The sequence below is a fragment of the Tamandua tetradactyla genome, chromosome X (genome assembly GCF_023851605.1).
Source record: "Tamandua tetradactyla isolate mTamTet1 chromosome X, mTamTet1.pri, whole genome shotgun sequence".
Taxonomy (NCBI): domain Eukaryota; kingdom Metazoa; phylum Chordata; class Mammalia; order Pilosa; family Myrmecophagidae; genus Tamandua; species Tamandua tetradactyla.
Window position 1 is genome coordinate 170182866 of NC_135353.1, and position 14027 is coordinate 170196892.

Sequence of the window (14027 nt, forward strand, 5' to 3'; positions counted from 1 at the left end):
TGAACAATGCCTCACATGGTGCAGGCTCTTACATATTGGTTGAGTAAATAAAATGTTAAAGTTTACTTTGAAAAAACTGTACTTCTGCTTATGCAAATGCAGTGCTATCAAAAGATGCTGAGACTTTTTTTCCCTGTACTGTAGCCAAATCTACATAGGACATAAAACAATAACTAATGGAACTATTTATAATATCTAAAGATGTTGTGTCCTACCCAAGAAAACTTGTCGTTTTCAAATTGAATATATGTTTTAAGAACTTGCAGATTTATTAGTGGTATCTATCTCCTGAGCCTCTAAGTAAATTTGGATAATGTTATTTTTGCAGAGAAATACTAAGGCACAATGTTTTATTTTAAACACAGTATGTGCTGTGTCAACATCCATGGGTTTCTAAGTTATTACTCTATCATTTCTATCTGCATGTATCAAGTACTTTTACTTTGCACTTACTGCTGGGCTACAAAAATAAGGAATAGCTAATATAGAAAAGCTAGAACTTCTGATGTGCTAAAAAATTCAGAGAAATAGACTCCTGTTCTCTCTAGATCGACTTCAAAAGTGATTCAGGCTTTTTTCGTAACATCTCTAAACGTAATACTTCATGACAGTGTTTCCAAATGAATTGGGTTGTCAAAATCATGCTTCTTTTATGTCAAACACCTGCAGTTTTTGAGCACTGAAAACAGCTTTCCACCTAAGAGAATCCTCAAATTCACATAAACTTGGCTCAATAATATTTTAAGGCACACTTTGCTCAAAACTAAGACAGTCCTTTTATTCCCCGACTTAAACCACTATACAAATAGGCAAATTATGATTTTGGCTTTATTCTTGGAATAAATAAAATATAATTAGGTTTTGTTCTCATGGGTATCAGCAAAGGAAGAGTCTATATGTCATAACAATTTGTTTTATTAAGCTTATCTTTATATACTTTGAAATGTTCAGAAAAGTTTAATGTCAAATTTACTGGGGTAAAAAAAAACAGAAAAGAGCCTGTGGCTTAATAATAATTGGAAGGCTGGTTTCTAATCTTTGGATTTGCCAAAATTGCAGCTTGGTTTAGAGCTATCACACAATGCCTTATGGGACATGTCTGTTTCCTCCTATAGCAGTAAGCAGTGGTGTGGCTCATTGTGTTAATATTACAGAGTGTATTATAGACAGATAAAACAGGAGATATATTAGTATATATATATATATATGACATTAGAGATATATTACATTGGAGATGATGTTACAGATTTAGGGGTCTCTGCAACTCCAAATAGTGGTTCTTAATGGTTTTAAACACATCCTTTTTCAGGGTTCATCTGATTGATGTTTTGGGAATTGGCAATCATTTGACCAGAGCAAAGGAGATCCAGATGTGTTTCATGGTGTGATGTCCCAAAGAAGACTCCACTTCACTCTTGTGATGCGCCCAGATGCAAGTTCTTCCTTGCACTAATCCTGCAAAAAATGCAATTCTGGATTCACATCTGAGGCTCTGCGCAGACCCAGCAAATGTGAATGCCCTTACGCCATCCCCTTCCTTCCCACAAATTTAAATCAGTGGACAGTTCAGCAAACGACCAAACATTCTGATTTATAGCAGGTCCCTCAACTATTGCACAAATTTGAAACAAGGTAAGATTCATTTGAATTAAACTAGTAACATATTTCAAATTTTGCATTGTATTAAATACATGTTAATTAATAGAGTACGTCATTTGCAACCATTGCAATATCGTATTGCTTGCTTTTTTTAATCATGACAGTATTTACATTGTCAGAAATAGAGAGTAGTAAAATGAATACTAAGTACTCTTTATCAAGATTTAAGAAATCTTAATGTTTTGTAGTATTTGCTTCAACCATATCAGTCTGCTAAGGGTTCTTAATTACAGACAAAATGACTATTTATACCTAAATACATCAAAATCCTTTCTAAACAACTATGTAAATCCCTTTATGTTATTATACTTTTCTTCTCACACACACAAAAAAATAATAATAGAAATTCGGTTTTACCCAATCCCTGGTTAAATTAGGTCCAATACCTCCAAAACTTATTTTATCCTTAGTTTGTACAACCCAGGATTAAACCAAAGATTGGTCCAGAATCTGCATTTTCAAAAAGAAATTGTAGGAAAGAGTGAACACCTTTTATTATAACATTTTCTACAATATTATGTCATATGATTTTTGTTTCCAGCATTGTTATTAATGAATAATATATATGCATATGTAGGCACAAAATCAGAAGAGGACAATTATGAACTTATTTATTTATTAATTCTAATAATAAATCTCCATCATCAAGTGAAATACTAGTATTTTCAAAGTTTCCTTATGTCAAGTGTCACTTTTGTCTACTATATGTTGTAAAGAAATATTCTTCCTCTACATATTTGCTATTTTAAAGCTTTGTTTCCTTTCTCATTTGTCTAAGTACTTTTATGCAACCTACTAATATGAACCTCTTAATCGTTCCTGTTAATTCTTAGACCTTTCTACAGTTTAACAACTACTCAGATGGTTTACAAGTACTGCTCTTTCTTTGTAAACTAAACTCTCTTTTCCTTTAGTGGACATATAAGTGCTAGAAATTGAATTGGAAATTATGCTTGTTTTCCATTTAGCAAAGCAGAAGTGTGAAATCATTGTCAGTGAGGTACTATGCAATATTAATTTCTTTATGCATAATATCATTCACAAACAGGCTTTCCGCTAGTCACTAACCTGGGAATAGACCTAAACCACATAAAAAACCCTAAAATATATATATTTATATATTTAAAATATACATTTATATATAAAACAAATGTTAAGAGATGTCCAGGTCTTTCTTACATCTCACTGTCACCCTGGGTTCACATCATCACTTTCCTGCAGACCACCTCCCATCTCCTTTTCGATTACTTCTCTATACTTTAACACAAGTATTGGGAATTGGGCTCAGTTCTACCTGGGCTCATAAGCCTTAAAGTATCTCCAGACACCAAGAGGTAAGACACACTGGCTGTGGAGATCTCTGTCTTCCTTCAGGTCCTTGAATGTTTTGGAGATCAGATGTCCTTGGTGGGTAAATTCTAAGCTGGGTCTTGTTTATCGTCTCATCCTGTTGGCTGGTTTGGTGCTGGGCAGAGAGAAGGCATCCCATGAATTTTAACCAAAGTGAAGAATGCAGAAACTTGGACAAGGGTGTAGAAGGGCCACTGAGCTCCAGGAGTGTTGTGGTCCCATGCCAAGGAAGTCTCGGAGAAGGACATATGTTCTCATGCCTCTGGCAAAGAACTGCATGGTGGCTGCTCAACCATTATTTAAGAATGAATGAGGTTTCATGAATTTTTTTGCATCCTTCCCACCATATACAACTTTTTCTTCCATCATCATTTAACTTGTGAGAAATACCTTTTGTGGTCTTTTTTCCTCCTCCATTTTTTAAGTGAACACTCATTGGAAGTATGTTTGAATGTTTGGTCTAATGTCTTGGCTTACCTCTGGTGAGTTTCTCCCTTTACTCCAATTTTCTGTCTTCGTGAATTATATTCTTTCACTCAACAACTTGACCACCTAGAGAGGCTTTGCACATATACTTGATTCCAAACCCTTCTATAGGGACAGGGAATGGCACAGAATGCTGAAATCAATGCCACTACATAATTTAGTAATCAAGGTGTGTGAAAAACTTCCCAGTCACCACCCGATATATTTGATATTGAGATCAATGGTTCTCTGAGAAATTGAAGTATTTATACACATGTACATTCACTTGTAGACTCATTTATTTATGTATTCAATATCTTTTTTATTGAGAGACTAATACCCCAGCCACAGCACTGAGGATCCTTTCATGATGAAAACAATACAGATCCTTGTCCTTCAGGTATTATAATTGAGTGGGAAACATTGCTTCTATAAGCAATATAACCAATAAATTGAATAGTAAGTTAGAAGATGCAAATTTCTATTGAAACACCCAATGCAGAGAAAGGGAGCTGGATAGGGATTGGTGGGGTAGGAAAGGAAATCTTTATTAAAGGGGTAATATGTAAACAAAGAATTAGGAGAGGTGGAGGAGTGAACAGCCCATCCAGCTTGGGAAGAACTTTTCCCACTGGGGGAAGAGCCAAGGCCAGAGGGAGCCATTTGGATTCCACGAATAAATGTCTCCTTGAGCCTTGAATGAAGTGAGGGCAAGAGTAATTTAAGAGAAGACTGGATGCAAGGGGGTCCCATATGACTTAGGACCTTGTCATGGTCAAGTTCATGTGTGAACCAGTTGGTGGTGCCCAATTGTCTGGTCAGGCCAACCCCGGCCTTTCTGTTGCTATGAGGACATATCATGGACTTAAATCATGATCACGTTGGCTGCATCCACAGCTGATTGCACTTATAATCAGCTAAAGGGAGTGTCTTCTGCAATGACGGTTGCTTAATCTAATCACTGGAAGGCTTTTAAGAAGGATTCAGAAGAGACAATCATTCTTCCTGCTTCAGACAGCCAGCCCCTCCTGAGAGTTCATTGAGGACTTCCATTGGAGCTGTCAGCTCACAGCCTGCCCTACAGAACTTGGACTCTACATCCCCATGGTTATGTGAGACACTTTTATAAATTTTATATTTGCAGATATCTTCTGCTGATTCTCTTTCTCTAGAGAACCGAAGCTAAAACAGACCTTGATATTAATGGAATTGGGGAGCAATTAGAGGGATCCAAGCTAAGAGTTACCCTTTGTTGCTTTGGAGGGGAACATGTGCCCAAACATGGAAACCATGGACACTTGCAGAATCTTATGGAAGGAAAATATGGAGTGGGGAGTGGGGGTCAAACCACAGTGAGAGCTGTGACTTTTGGTCAGAAGTGGTATCTGCTTCTGCAAATATTTTCAAGATTTAGCTAAAAGGATATAACATTGACTCTGTTCTGAGAAATGTTAGGAATTTATACATTCTAAAACATGTATGTTTGGTCATCTTTATTTTACTATCCCACCCCCAAAATATTGTGCAACTTTGATATCTGGCAAGGTGTTTTGAACATCAAAAAGTATTAGACTCAACTCCTTGTTGAATATACCTTGGGGATTACTTATATATCTGCAAGTAACAAATAAACCATTAGTGTTAACATTTGAATATGTCATGTGAAACAAGTAGAGAAAAATCACAATCTTGGGCAGCACAGGAAGTAATAATGTTAAGTATGTTAGCTGCCTTGACTACCCAAGCAAATACCATGAAATGCACAGGGTAAAGAATGGGAATCAATTGGCTCACAATTTTGAGGGCAAAAGAAATTCCAAATCAAGGCATCATCAGGGTGATGATTTCTCCCCCACATTTCTGAGGCTGGCTTTGGCAATCCTTGGTTTTTCTATCACATAACATCATCTTGTCTCTCCCTTCTCTTCTTTAGTAATGTTGATATTCAACCTCTGGCTTTTTGCTGTGACTTTTTCTGTGTGTGTGTGTGTGTCTGAATTTCATTCTCTCCTGAAGGACTCCAGTGATATCCATCCTCACTGAAAGATCCTGCTTACAATGGATTCCCATCTACAGGATTGGGTTAGGTTTATGAAAATGCTTTTTTTTTCCCCTTGGGTACATACAGCTCCAATCCACCACACTAAGTTCTCAATGAGTGTCTAAGATAGGCTTCAAGGTTTTCAGTGTGAACATTTATAAGCAACAGAATTGATTGTTTCTCTAGAGTGTGTCATTCAACTTCATCAAAAGTGGGAATGAAGGCCCCAGTGAACTGGTTTGTAATGCCTATCATGGAGTGATGAAAATAACTCTATGTTTTACATATAGTAGGAGATGCTTTCCAATTGGTGGCTGGTGGATTTTGACAACATTTTGTATATCCTAAACAATTTTGTTGAAATGACAACACAGATGCAGCTGATATATAATAATACCAACTAATCAATGTTAATCTCAGCAGTTTAATTGTATAGGAAGAGTTAGAAGAATGTTTGTAACTTATGTCTCCCAAAGTATTTGAATTTTATGTAAATAGTTAGCAAACAATGCAGCAAAAAAATGGAAACCTACAAAGTATTTAAAGTATTAGCTACTATGGAAATGATACATTGATGGAAAATGGAGAAAGCTCAAAAAGAGGAAAAAGATGCTCAGAGGTTATAAAATAAGATGATGGGAAGTGTACAATTAGGAATCCCCTTTGATGTCATGATTATTAGCAGGGGTGGCATGAAGCATGACTGAGAATCAATGTCCATGCAACACTGGAAATCTCTAGTGGTTTAGGAGCTAGGTCTAGCTCATGTGCTCTGAAGAATCTTTTCAGAGAAAGCATTGCCACCAACTTTTAGAATTCCAATTCCAAGACCTTCATGGTTGCAAGAGTCTGTCCACAGGGGCAAAGGGGACTTCCCACCCTCTCTTTACAGACCCTGACTCTCTCTTGCCAATCTGGGAATGGATGAGTCCTGAAATCCATCAAGCCGGCAAACAGAGCCAGTCCAGAGAGGGCACTCATTTCCTTCAACTTCTTTTTCAGGAGTACGGTGGGCCAGTGTGTTTGGAGGTTGAAGGACTGCTAACTCAAATGTAGGGTGCCAATACTTGATGCAACCAACAGAGGTTCTCACTTTAACAAAACCTCTGCTTTCATTGAAATCAATTCTGTTTCCTACTTCTACCTCTCTGAGAAATTAGTATTTTTTCTTTAAAGTATAAATTAGGGGCTATGACACATTGGCTCTTATGTATGTGTGTAAGTGTGTATGTATGAAAATATAATCAATTTTTAATATTTCCTGTAATGCTTTATAAATTTTTTTTTTTTTTTTTTTTTTTTTAAAGGAAAGACAGAGAGAAGGAAGGAAGGATAGAAGGAAGAAAGGGAAACATCTTTAAACATTTTCTTGTTTTATTGTATTTTGTTTTTCCGTTTTTTGTTACATGGGCTGGGGCCGGGAATCGAACCGAGGTCCTCCGGCATAGCAGGCAAGCACTTTGCCCGCTGAGCCACCGCGGCCGGCCCTGCTTTATAAATTTGCTACAAGCCCAGAATGTTTGCTTTAGGGGAAATGCAGGCTGAGGTTCCGGAGAGTCTCACCACAAAATGTTCATCAACCGTTAATACATAACCTTGCTTTACTTGTATTTCTATTTTAAATGGTCCTTCTTTAGTATGTATTGTTGCTTCTTTTAATACTGACCTCTCAGCCAATGGCTCTGCAACACAGGTCTAAACAAAGTTAATAGGATGCAAATATTTTCTCCTGGAGGCACATCACAGCCTCTTGCACTAGGCAGCAACAGTCAGTACTTCAGCCCCATGCTAGGGGGCCACTTGAAACAGCAAAGTTACCAGGAAAAAGCAAAAAACAAAGCAAACAAACAAAGAGACATAGTACTAAATTTACTACCAAAATGGCAGGAGAGCTGGAACAAGAAGTTGTAACATCCTCCTGGCCCTAGGAGAAAGTTCATGTCAGGGCACTGAAATTTTTTGATGGTCCAGCATACCCATGAATATCATGGAAGCTCTATGAATAATGATTTTGGGGTTACAAATAAAATGTAAGGAATAGACCAATTTACAAATATGAAATCATGAATAGTATGAAGATCAACTATATGTCTGTATATGCATTTGTTATACATATATATATACTTATGTTTATTCATAAGCATTTTTCTTCTCCCCCTTTTCTTGTCGTGTAGTATATTGGTTATATATATTCCACCTGACAACCTTTTGAAGATCTTGCATTTCAAAGTTGGAAACTATGGAGTAAGAACATTTGAATACAAGATTCCAGTAGAGAGTGCCCTTCCATGCAATATTATGGAGAAACCCAGCTTCACAGAATTAGATGGTGTTTCCAGATTGTGGAGTCACTTACTTCTCCAACATGGCACTGATTTTCGTATCACTCGGGAGCATGTTAAAAATGTACCCACCCCAAACCTACAGAGTCAGAATCTAAATTTCAACCATGTGCCCAGTTATCTATGAGCACATTAAATTTGAGAAGCACTGGTAACCTTTATCCTAAAGTAGAAATCAATGCAAAGCCGAAGGCTTAGGAAAACTATGACAGGGGAGAAGTCTTTTCCCAAAAGACTGGTGTCACTGATCTTCTAATGTTTGACACCTGGGATAGCTAAACATCTTTTAACTAACTTTCATACAATCTTACCTGGAAAATTGCTTTAAAATCAGCTTGAGGTTGCTTTGGGAAAAGGTCCCATGTTTACTTGCAATATTTTCTGAATCAGACACCTGAGGCTTACAAGATAGTATCTTACTTCCGTCTGTTCTCCTCTGTTTGGGTGTTCAGATTTGGCCATGAATTCTCTCTTAGATCTATACAGAACTGTTTGTTCTGCCTGTGTATAGAAAGAACATTAGGAAACACTTTAGGTTTGGCCAAGATCTGCTTGTGTTGGTGGTTTGGTTTGCTAAAGTTGATGAAATGCAATATACCAGAAATGGATTGACTTTCAACCATGGGGATTCATTAGTTTAAACGCTTAGTTCTAAGGCTGTGAACATGCTCAAATTAAGACATCAACCGGACGATACCTTCTCCCCAGAGACTGGCAATCCTCAGCTCCTTTGTCACATGGGATGGTACATGGCCATGTCTCCTGGTCTCTCCATTCCAGCTTCTGGCTTCAGTGACTTCCACTCTGTTTTTTGTGTGTCCTCTCCCTTAGCTTCTCTGGGGCCTTTTTCTGTCTCTTCTCTGACTTTTATCCTCATATAAAGGACTCTAGTAAGAAGATGAAGACCCTCCTTGAGGAGGTAGATCCCATCTCAATTGAAATAAACTAATCCAAAGGTCTCACCTTAGGTTTATACCCACAGAACAGATGCAATTCAGGAAAATCATCTTTTCTGGGGTACCTACAGCTTCAGACCATTGTGGTCAGGGTAGGCTTCAGGAATCCATGGACTAATCCCTCTTTTGTGATCCTCAGCCTTGTCACTTAGCTGAGTTTAGTTGGTACACACCTGCCTTCCTGCTCTACCAGCTCCACCCTCCCCTCTTCAAGGAGAGAAGTCCTGACCCACAGAATTGGGACTACATTGCACCTGTATTAGCAGCTCTAATACTTCAAATTCCCCGAGTTTACTTTCTTCATCTCTAAATGGAAATACCCAATATGATTTTCTAAATAATGACAGTATGTCAAAATTGAAATACGGAAGTGAGCAGATTTAGAAGGCTGGAGATCAATACAAAGTAAGAGGAGCTGCGCCCTTTCTTTCTGTCTTTCTTTCTATCTTTCTTTCTCTCTTTCTATCTTTCTTTCTATCTATTTATTTATTTATTTACATGGGCAGGCACCAGGAATCAACCCCAGGTCTCCAGCTTGGCAGGTGAGAACTCTCCCTGCTGAGCCACCATAGCCCACCCTGCACTCACTCCATTTTATCACCATTACTAGACAGTATCCTCTAGTGTGTGCAAGCATTCTTCTCTATCATGGCTATCCATAATTCTTATCACTCAAAGCCATGTCAGGTTGGCTTCTTCAGTGGTGGTTTATCAAATCTTTCTTTGATAGGATGAAAATCAGCCCACTAAGAATGTCTATAAACCTGGAATTTTGAAGATGCATCAAGAGGCTGTGAGCCAGGAAAGTCAGGAGGCTATAGAACCTGGAAAATGCGAAGAAACAGATACTCCCATGAATCTTCTAGAAGGAATACAGATCCATGGACTCATTTGCAATTCTATCCTAAGTAGTGTAAGACAATGTTTTTGTGCTGCTTTAAGTCATTGGGTTTATGGCCAAGTTTCTTATAGAAGCAATAGGAAACGCCCCATAGAGTTCTATTTTTCTGAATTAGAGGTACATTTTAACAATAACAGACAATTTACATTTTTGAACCCGAATAAATGAAGATGTTCTTAAGTCTTTCCTTCTCATTTTGACTGACTATATGCACCTGAGTGACAGAATAATTTTACTGTTTTTTTATTTAATTCCTAACTGCAATTTATTACTAGGATCATAAAATAGACTAAATTCTTCTCATCTATGAATTATAAGGCTAATTGTCACCTCCCTTTTTTATTGCCCTGGGTGAAAAACTTTAATGGGCTTACTATGACAAACATTAGGCACATTTCATAGACTTTAGAAGAAAACTTTTTGTTTGGAAATAATTATAGAAAATAGTTATAGATTCACAGGAAGTTGTTAGGAAAGAACAGTGCAGGGTTTTTGGGTGGTTGGTTGTCAAGTAGTGTTGTCTCATTTCTCTAGGACAAGCAGGAAGTTGACTTTGGTATGATCCTCCAATGCACAGAGCTTCTTTGATTTCAACAGTTTTACATGTGCACACCAGTGTTGTGTGCATATGCCTGTGTGCACTGCTATACTATTTACTCACAGTATAGATTTGTGTATCAAGCTGCAAACCCTTCCAGCACTACAAGAAAAGTCTCTTGAGCTATGTTTTTATGTATAGTCTAAGCCAAACCTCTGCCTCTGGCAACCTGTTACGTGTTCTCAGTCTCTATGGTGGATCGAACTGGGACCCCCAGTTTGGACAAGTCTTGAAGATTCCTTCAAGATGCTACTTCAGTTAAAGTATGGCCCAGCTGAATGAGGCTGGGCTTTAATTGGCATTTCTGGAGTCCTTTATAAGCAGAGTGAAAGTCAGATGTAGAGAGGAGCCTTAGGAAGTAGCCAGCAGCTAGAAGTCAATGGAACCTGGAAGCCAAGAAGATATTGCCATGTGTACTGCCATATGATGGAAAAGCCAAGGAACCCCAAAGACTGCGGGTCAGCTGAAACATACCAACCCTGGGAGAAAGTGGGCCCTCTAGCCTCTGAGTCCATGATCCAATAAATTCCATTGCTAACCAAAACTATTCCAGTCAATCCCAAAGAACACCTAGGGCATTATATAAGATTCTACAAAGGTTTTGTGCACTAGGGTAACTTCTCAGAAATGTATGACCTCTAGATGGTCGTAGATAAGTCCTGAAATGCAGAGCGGTCAGCCTCTCTAGAACATCAGACAGTTCCATCCCCCCACCCCATATTATAATCAGCCCCTTCCAACATGAAAAAGTTAGAATGGGCATCGCCCAAACACCCCTAAAGAGAGAGATAGAGAGATCAAAGGTGATGGTGGAGTTATACTGAGAAGGTAGGGTTTAACAAACAAACATAATTGTTGAATCATTAAATTGATATTTCTTTAAGTCTCCAGTATGTTACAGCAGCTAGAAGTAAAGACCTGACATTGTGGAACTGTAACCCGTACCAAACTCTGAAATCTGTTCTACAACTAATTGTTCTGCTGTGTTTTAAAATGTATTGTTTTTTTGTATCGATGTTATTTTTCACAAAAAAGAAAAAAAAATCTATTTTGATGATAAACGCACAGTGATGTGATGATATTGTGAACCACTGGTGGTATACTCTGGATGATGACATGGCATGTGAATATATAATATATATCAATCAATCAGTAATTTTAGAAAAGACTAAAATAAATTCCAGTTGTAAAATCACACTCGTTGCATAGGAGTTGTGTTAGCAGCCTAGAAACTAAAACAATCTCTACCATTTTGTCATTGCAAGAATGTTATATATAGAGAACCACTCAATAGTACTGTTGAAATTGACTTTTTTCATTCAGCATGATGCCCTTACTTTATTTCATAATTCTTCTTGGAAGCATGGTATGTTGCTTAAACCGAAAGACCCAAAGATCAGAGAGTCCGAATCAAGTCCTGGCTTTGGTACTGAGGAACTCGGTCTACCTTTCTATAAAATGGGGGCAGTAGTGTCTTCTCACAGAATATTATAATTAAACGGATTAATATCTGCAAAACCCTGATTAGATGGTTGGTTATAAAGTAAGGCTCTAATGAAATGTTAGCTCTTTCTTTTTAGCACAATGCTTTCTTTTAGAAATGATTTAAAATATGCATTTACTGTTTGTTGATTTTATCATTCATTGGTTGATGCTTTGTCATCTCCTGTGATTTCAGTATACGGTTGAAAACCCCAAGCCTGGAGTATAACCCATTTATACAATTTGAGAAGGGCGAGCAGAGGTTAAGTGTAGAGTACATTGCTCTAGGAAATGTAAAAATGACTGCAATTTTTAGCACATTGATAGTTTGTCTTTCTGGTCACATGCTAAATATTTACATTCTTTTGCTATTGTAAATTTAGGCAGAAACCTTGAAAAAAGATATGTGTAGGGAAATCATGCCCTGTGTGTAGAAAACAACCTGCTTTTCTGCGTTCGCTCCATGATAATGTAGGACACAAAGCAAGTTGAATTTGTGTAATTTCTGCCCCATCATTTAACACCCTGAGATGGAAGCACAGACGCAATTTATCACAGAACACAAGCTGACACTGCCCAGCTGGAAATGTTTTATACACACTCTTTGTAAAGGAAAAAAAAGGAGTAACCCTGGAAGTGCAAAAGGGACCCACAGTCTATTTTAAATAATTCATTTTCCTCCAGCCTGCCAGACAAATGAGCTAAAATACGTCATTCACACTTAATATTGGTAATTTAAGATGTCAGCTCGTAATCTAAAAGTGTAAAGAGATTAAAAACAGTCCTCATTTCTCATGTTGTCCAAGTTTTATGTTCCTTCTGAGTGGGACATCTCAGAAATAGGCAAATAGACATTTGAAATTAATACAGGAATTGTGCTGTATAAAAAATTTAAAAACACATTAGTATTGAGATGCAAAGCAGCAAAATGTGTTATTTGGGCAATTTGGACTAGAGGACATGGTATATTAATGGGATATTGAATTTTAAAGAATTTACTTATCACATTAGTTCCATGAGCAGATGGTAACTAAATGTAGCTTATTACAGAATTTCCTAGTGGGTTCATTTAGGGAGTCTGTTTATGAAAGTAAGAGGTGTGTTTTTATGAGTATAGCTGTTGGCTCTTGAGAATTAACTGAGCTTTCTTTATTGGTTTCTGTTATCTTAACATAGTTTTAACTATTCTCCCTGACTCCTATATTAACTATTTTTCAAGCAATTTGTAAGACAGCATGTGAAGTCATCAGCCCAGTTCCTTTTTGCCCCATGAAATCTGAATTACTTGGCTATTTGACATCGATACTACCAATGAATTATATGCATGTGCTGTTTTCTTAGCTTGCTCAAGACTTATTTGATTGAGCTGAAATTTCACTTTTCATCTCTGGGAAAAAAATATATCAATCCATCTTTCAATATGTGTGTTTTTCTTAACCACCAGAATATGCTAGAGCCGTCTTTGAAAAAGCCTAAAAGTCTAGTGTTTTATTTTCACTGCTTCTCTTAAAAAGCTACCCAAATGTGCAATACTTGTTACATGAACCTATGTATACTCTAATTATGCTTGAAGCATATGCATTTGTAATTTTCATTCCCTTTTTCTAATACATATATTTAAAATTCCTTGGCATTTACCTCTTCATCTTTGGGAGGCTATATATATATATATATATATATATATATATATATATATATATATATATGAATATATATTCCTTGTGGAACATACATGCATATATATTCCTGGTGGAAAGTTAGTCTTTTCACATTTGGCATTCACAATGCATTTGCCACCTTCTTAAGAGAGTCCTGTTTTCTCACAGTGAGATGTCCCCAAACCAGCCTTGCAATCCCTCTTTGCTTTTCTTGTTCTTTCAACCAGGAAACCAATAATATTCTCCTTCCCCCTGAATTAACTTCATTCCAATCTTTATTATCAGTAATTGCTGACGATGTCCATAACTGATCGTCTTCATATAACATAGTTTTGTTAAGTGTACTCCTGTAATCACTTGAACATCCATTGACAAATTAAATGGAAGGAAAAAAAAGGTGCCTTGCAGCAAGATACAGCAACATTTCATGAATCTGGCCAGGTTTCATCCTTCATTTCTTCTAAGTATTGAAACTGACTGAAATGATTTCTGTTAGTTACAGATTAAAAAAAAATCCTTTAGCATCTTATTTAACCAAAATAGCTCTCTCAAGGAAAGTATATGATTCGCATATA

The 14027-nt window shown here is 37.1% G+C and overlaps 1 long non-coding RNA gene across 1 annotated transcript in view; it reads left to right on the forward strand.

Moving 5' to 3' along the window:
• Positions 1–1315: 1315 nt before the first annotated feature.
• The window catches only part of LOC143670157 (uncharacterized), a 78656-nt gene continuing 65944 nt past the window's right edge, over positions 1316–14027 (forward strand). The window contains exon 1 of the long non-coding RNA XR_013169284.1: positions 1316–1632. This is a non-coding gene — a long non-coding RNA (uncharacterized LOC143670157). The remainder of the gene's footprint in view (positions 1633–14027) is intronic.